The sequence below is a fragment of the Aplysia californica genome, unplaced genomic scaffold, assembly GCF_000002075.1.
Source record: "Aplysia californica isolate F4 #8 unplaced genomic scaffold, AplCal3.0 scaffold00723, whole genome shotgun sequence".
In the NCBI taxonomy this organism is placed as follows: Eukaryota; Metazoa; Mollusca; class Gastropoda; order Aplysiida; family Aplysiidae; genus Aplysia; species Aplysia californica.
In genome coordinates, this window is record NW_004797993.1 from 278,090 (window position 1) to 285,264 (window position 7,175).

Below are 7,175 nucleotides of genomic sequence, written 5' to 3' on the forward strand. Positions count from 1 at the left end.
CATACACACTACATGTATCTTGATATGATATAATTTTTCATGTTTCATTATCTCTTCTTTTGTTTTCCTTCTTTTCCTTTTTCTTCGCCCTGATTACTTTCTGTAAAAAAAAATTTTTTTAAAGCACACCCAAAAACAACCAGACTCCCCTCCCCCTCCCCCCTCCCTCCCCTCTCACACACGTACAAACCTTGACGAGTAAGGCAATGTATTTAGCATTTACCACTGTTCACCATTTACCTACCGGCCTCTATGGAGCAGCGGGCGGGCACTTAATAATCACCATCGCACACAAAAGACATGAGTTCAATTCTCGTGTGGGGAGAATTTTTATCGAGCAGCATGATACATTTATTTATTGTTATCTCAGTCTTTCTGCTGGGAAGTTGCATCCGCCTCAGCTCGCTTTGGCCATAATAGGCAGCGCCCGATGTCCGCCATTTAAATTATCTAAATTGTTTTGATGGGGGTATAAAACACTTTGCATTATGAAAAAACAAAAATAAACACAAACAAAAACAAGAAAATCCAAGAAACATTTACCTGAATGTCGCTCTCCTCTAGCAAGCTGCTGCCTCAAGTCGCACAAGTCTGTGTGGAAGAAAACCGTAGCCTACTCAACTGTTTTCCGGAACGGCACTACTCACTATTTCTTTGATCAGATCGCAGACCTATCTAGAATAGAGGTTGTCTTATGAACGGCCGCTGGTAGCCGAGGAGGTTTTTTATTTTCTAAAATAACGTCCGGCTCTCTGATTACTCACCTACGGATATCCTGTAGGCTACTGCGTCCGGGATCCCCTTCCCTCACGCCGAAAACAGAGCCCTCGTCCGTAACCACCCCATGACCTCGCTTTCTCAGAACCCTCACAGTACACCCCCCCCCTCCTTTCCACTTTCCACACCTCCCATTATTTCTCCACCTGTACCAACGAGGTTAGATTCTATTCAGACATATTATTCTAAAGGCCTTGACCTGCACCAACCTTTACCGTCATTGTATTCCTTGTTTACATTTTTTCACGGCTCTAATGATAATAATAATAAAAATAATACTAATAATAACAGGAGTAGTAACAGTACATCTTAGCTCCTCCATCAAGAACTTTTGGTGACCTTTATTAACTTTCCAGGAAGAAGAGCAGTAAGTTGTAGACATGCTAGTGGCTACCATAGGCGTGAATGTTGATAAATTTTAATGGTCGCACGAGTCGAATGGGCACAGCTCTCATGAGTAGCAGACCAAGAACCAAGATCGAGAGAGAATTATTATCTTGAATAAAAATTATTGCTTTCATGATTCTTTATAATTCGTAATTCTTTAAAATTCTTATACCTGGGTCATCCATCCACCAGAGCCAGATGGTTGCTAAGATGAATTAACGGCGCCTGGCTGGAACTTTTAGAAATGAAAGCAACAACGTTTTTTTTTGGTGCTTCGTTTGGATGATGATGATGATAAATAAATTGGTCATAATAGTAACAATAATAGTGATAGTAGCAATTATACTACTACTACTACTACTACTACTACTACTACTACTACTACTACTACTACTAAAATATAGGTCGTTCAATTGAAAAGGAAAAAAACCCTTTTTGCTGACTCTTGATATCATACATCGACATTTTTCCAATTTCCACAGTGAATATGTTTGAACTTGTCTTTGTAGCACACACGCGCGCGCACACGCGCGCGCGCGCGCGCGCGCGCACACACACACACACACACACACACACACACACACACACACACACACACACACACACACCAATGAATATGTTTGAACTTGTCTTTGTAGCACACACACACACACACACACACACACACACACACACACACACACACACACACACACCACACTGAATATGTTTGAACTTGTCTTTGTAGCACACACGCGCGCACACACCCCCCCACACACACACACATACACACACACACACACACACACACACACACACACACACTGCGCTCGCGTGCTTGGAAGACTCGGTGTGAGGATTTGAGAATGCTGTTGTAGTAGCCTACATGTATTCGAGAGACAAGTTGAAAGTCTTCAATGCAGCTGTCCTTCCAACCCCGTGGTGCGTTGCTAAGACGTGTACAGTGTACTATAGTATAGGCCATGCCAAGAATAAAGTAAAGAAGCTTAACCTTTTCTAACTGAAATGACCAGAGAGAATTTTTGGCATCATAATATGGCAGGACAAAGTTTAAATACATATACCAGAAACCACAGTTTCCAATCCAGGCAAATGCTACGAATCTGTTTTCTTAGCTCATTAATTATAAGGAACGACGAAGGGAAAGACCCATCGTTGCTCAACGTAGTCTTAGCATCCTCAGTCGTTTCGTCGAAAGGGTTCGTGTAAAGACTAAAGATGAAACTACCCTACTTTTACTAGTCCGGGTTCAGAGCTTGATTGCTAGTCGATACAGGTGAAGCCCTCGGTTTCTGCGAACGTCTGCCCTCAATTTTTCTATACTGGAGGGAGGTTAGGAGGTTATAAATAGAATTCTAATAAGCTCTTTGGTGTTGGGCAGGAATTCTTATTAGTTCAGGTATAGGAAAAGAACGAAACTCGCAGTGAGGCTTTGGAGATCGCCGCAGCTGCTGGGCCCGAGGGGCTGTTTCCGGATCATGCCGTAAACATTTAAAAAACACCTTTCTCCCTTTGAGAGCAGTCCTGATACATGCACTGATTTCGTAGAACAGGGTAAAAATCTTATATAAAATAACGCGCACTATGTTTGGACCTATACTCTTGGTATCGAATAAAAGGGGGGTGTTGTAATTTTATAAAAAAAAAGGGGGGGGGGGCATTATCAACCTCCTCACACCCGTGTACTAGCAGGAACAAATCTGTTTTATTTCTCTCTCAGTGAATAAAAGAACAAGAGATCATGAAATTTTTAGTGATTTTAGTAAGTTACCGTGACAAGTTTTCCTCATTTAGGAACAAATCAGTTTCATGAAAAAAATATAGATATAATGCTAATGTTTCACGTGATCGGCGGTCGTGGCAAGCCGGAAAATAATAAACGGGAGGTATGCAATAAAGAGCGGGGGAGGGGGGGGTGCGCACAAAAACCCCATGAAAATCAATAAGCGGGGTTGGGGGAGGGGGGGGGGGCGCTTATTCGATACCTTAGAGTAGGCCAACTCAAAGGTCAATGACTCGGTCATCTGTGCACTAATTTCAACAAAACGTCGGACATATACAATTTATCCGGAGGGATGTCAGGTTTGTAAATATTATGAAGAAAGCCGGTCAACTTGTTCTAGAAATATCTAGTTTTAAAAATTTCAACCAAAATTAGGTACAATGCAAACAAATTATTTATTCTCAAAAGAGTCCTGCTCTTGGAGCGTGATCAGTCCGTTCTAGTTTCAGGACGAGGACGGTAAAAAAAAAGCACGACAGTCACATCAGATGGGTATCTTACTGTGCTGAGAAAGTTTAGTAGAACTTAGGGGTGGGGGTGTTGTTCTGTTGAGGAGACCCGGTGCGAGTGGGATATGGAGCCACTCCCTACACATCAAGAGTGGCCCTTGTATGGTCGCAAGAAAGGTTTGGGAAAAGCTTTATAAACTGAAAGTTTACAAATAAATGCTGGTCACTGAGCTTCCCTGACCTGTACCCCCTCAATCAATTATCTTCTTCGTTTTTTTCATGTTTTTTCATACAGGGTCCATGGAAACAACCCCAAAAACAGTTGAACGGTTGGAACTATTTATTATTATTAATGTCGAACAGATACAAGGTCCAAAGAATTGACTTTAAAACATCTATCTTTGGAAACATGCCACGTACGTATTATTAAAAAACACCGGTGAAGTATTAATGAAGCTTGCATGGAGATACATGTAAATGGTCAACACTTGGAGCAAACATTTAAATAATAATCACCTTCCCCGAGTTTATTTGGCAAAACCAATTTTGTATAAATTTGATTCTCATTACACGTTATTTGAATGAAACAGTAATATTGTTGATTTTTAAGAAGTTGCATTGCATTTCACTCATTTTGACTGAATTTTTCTAAAACTTGATGTTTTTCGAATATGTAAGTTGATTTTCTTCATATTGACAAATGTAGAGTCCCCGTAGTGGAATTTTATTTTGTCAAAGTCAAAGTTTAGTCCTGTTGAAATTGATCCAGAAATGACCGAGTTTAAAATTATTACCCTTTAAATGGGGCTGGGGCTCTCTTTTTAGACACCCGGTACATACGCGCACAAAATAATTAGAGATAACAAACATAATAAAATTATCGTAGGGACATCTGAATGTCAACAACAGATACACAAACACAGACATACACGTACTCGTGCGTACACACAAATACACACAAACACACTCTAGAGAAGGCAATTTATAGGGATTAATGAAACAGATACAGGGTAGACGAGTTATCATGTGTGAGAACTAGTTTTGCGTGCGTGTGTGTGTGTGTGTGTGTGTGTGTGTTGCGTGCGAGCGCGCCCGCGCGTCTGCGCTGTCTTTGCCGTATTATGGGAAGGACTCATCCACCAAAAAAATCAAATTCGCTTTTTTCCAGCTTACAATTCACCCACTGAATCGACTTTTCAGCTGCGTTTTCAGAAGCCCCGAAGACACCACCCAGGACCTGTTACGTATACACATTATGCATCAGATAGCAACTCCGCAAGCAGGTTAAAATTAATGTTTTAAGCTCCTTGCAACTCCCTCACGCTATACACAGTCAACAGGCCCGGTTACACAGTTTGCAGGTACTTGGCAATGTCTGAGGCATCATGGTGAAATCAGGTGCTCGTTAGAATAAAGAAATCAAGGAGACCGGCATTTATGTGGCCGTTGGGCAAATCCCCCCCCTCCCCCCTTTCTTTCTGCTCAATACCTGCTGTGTCCATTTAAGAAAACATTTCTGTGTGAATTGTACTGAAAAACGTTTATTAAATCCAAAGGCGAAAAAAGTGTGTACTTGATTTGCAGTTTCCAAGGACCCAAGCTATAGAAGTCACCAAACTTTGGCAGCCATTCTCTCGCTAACTTTACCTCTGAACCATGGGGACCCCCTTCTCCTTCAATTGCAAATATCTTGACTTCTATTGAAGATAGACGGGTATTTTTTCCGTCAAATGAAAGGCAAAATTTAATGAACATACTTTTAAAGATGATACTGTACTAAAAACTCCATATGCCCAAAAATTGACGAGCGCCTGATTCCACCGCGTCGTGTGACATTGAAATCGCTGGAGCGGGAGAAAATTTACAGATGTACACTTGTGGAGTGAGAACAGTTTTTAACTTCTTGAGACTGCCGATGTATCCTTCACTTTAACCTTTGCGGCTGCTTGGGTATTTTATTTATATTTTGCAGTCACAACTGCATAATGTCATATGAGTTAAACATGTTCAGTTTGGTGGGAATTTTGAATTTTGCCAGAGCGGCTGCCGAAGCCCACTCTTAGGCAAGGTGCAGGTGCACACGGGGAAATTTTAGTTGCACAACAGTTGCTGTCCCAGGGCAAATTCTTTTATACATCGCGAGCACAGAGCTAAGCAGGGGGCTCTCGTGGCCTAGAGGTTAAGGTGTTGTCCTCTCATTCTTCAAAGGTCCCGGGTTCAGATCTGGGTAACGACCGAAACATTTTCTTCTCTAAAATGGTCTCCTTTCACTTCTTTTCCTGCTTTCTAGCTATGTTCTGTCGTCTGCTTTCGTCTCCTCTTTCTGCCCCCCCCCCCCCCGCCCCCTCACGTCCTTTGCCCCCTCCTCTGGGTTCCAGAATCTTTCTGCAGCCTTTCTACTGCTACTCCTTCATGGCTCCTTCTTAATGCTGTCTTTCAGCCACACACCTGATCTTCAGGTAGGAAAGATCTACACCTAGCCTTCTTGGACAAGGGCGAAAATATCTAGGAGGGCCCGTGTGGCCGTGTGCAAGTTGCACACGTTAAATATCCCTGAGTGGTCTAAAATCAATAAGAGCAGGTTTCGGCCGCCACCCGGGCAAAATTCAAAATTTCCTACCGACTGAAAAAGTTTAATGTGTTCCGCGCTCATACATGATTTTATGCAGTTGCGAGCGCCGTAAAACACTTATCAATTTTTTTTTAAAAGGGGAAAAAAGAAGAGCTAAGCAACAGCCAGGCAACAGTAGGCTATCATCATTACTGACATTACTGACTTCCTCATTTGACGCCATGGACTTCCACGACGCAGTTGTTGTCTGTGCTCTTGTGATTGCACTTACAAAAAAGAAAAGGAAAAAGCGGTTTTGGGTTTACCCTTTGACCAGCCAGAGGCTTTTAAAATGGCATTTATTTTGTCAAACTGCATGGAGATCCTACCAGAGCAGTCATGCCAATTTATTAAAATTTTACATTGCCTTTTTTCCCTATAGCCAAAGATCTAACTAGATCTGGATCGCTTTCAAAATATTGTATATTTGGCTTATTCTATCTGAAATTAGATTAAAGTATTTTTCATTTAGATATTATCTAAAAAGCTTGACCTGGACAGTAACTCCTCTCCTTTTCCTCAATTAGCAGTGACTAACGTTTTCATGGCTTATTGGAAATGAAGTTTAGATATTTATACTCTTGACACACTCTCCTGCTTTGACTTGTCTTTTATATTTCCTCTGGACTCCGATCTTCCCAGTTCTCAATCACAGCCTCAAAAACCTCGACCCAAGCTTTCTTTTTCTTATCTCTGTCAGCATACTCATCTGAGGTCTTGTTGTTGAGGACAGGCTTCTTTTCAAGGATACAAATACATTTTTCAATCAAGTTGAATCGCTCTCCGTTTTCTTTTCTTGCGGAACTGAAACAATGTGTTGTGTGTACCCCTGTTAAGTCTGTTGTGCTAAGTGAAACAATGTGGAGAGTGGCGGGGCCTTGTCGAGTCCAGAGACAGTTTAGTTGCTTGTGAGCGTGCTTGTGAGCGCTCTGTGTCAGTTCGGTATGTAACACAGGAGATTTAAGCAACAGTTAGGTTGCCGGAAAGTTGTGACAAAACACACACTTTTTAGTCTCCAAAAACATGAGTTGCCTGTGCGGTGGAGACGAAAGCAGAGAGTAGACAGAAATAGTTAGAGAGAAAGAAAGAAAGTGAAAGGAAAAAAAAATAATGTCAGGTTTCGAACCGGGGACCTATCAACAACCCCCAGTTTATGTACTCCCCCCCC

At 41.8% G+C, this 7,175-nt stretch overlaps 1 protein-coding gene across 1 annotated transcript in view; it reads right to left on the reverse strand.

Annotated features, from left to right (window-relative positions):
• Window positions 1-687, reverse strand: part of LOC101846462 (zinc finger CCCH domain-containing protein 13) — a 13,328-nt gene extending 12,641 nt beyond the window's left edge. The window contains exon 1 of the mRNA XM_005108821.3: window positions 544-687. The gene's annotated coding sequence lies outside the window, so the exon portion shown is untranslated. The remainder of the gene's footprint in view (window positions 1-543) is intronic.
• Window positions 688-7,175: the final 6,488 nt, after the last annotated feature.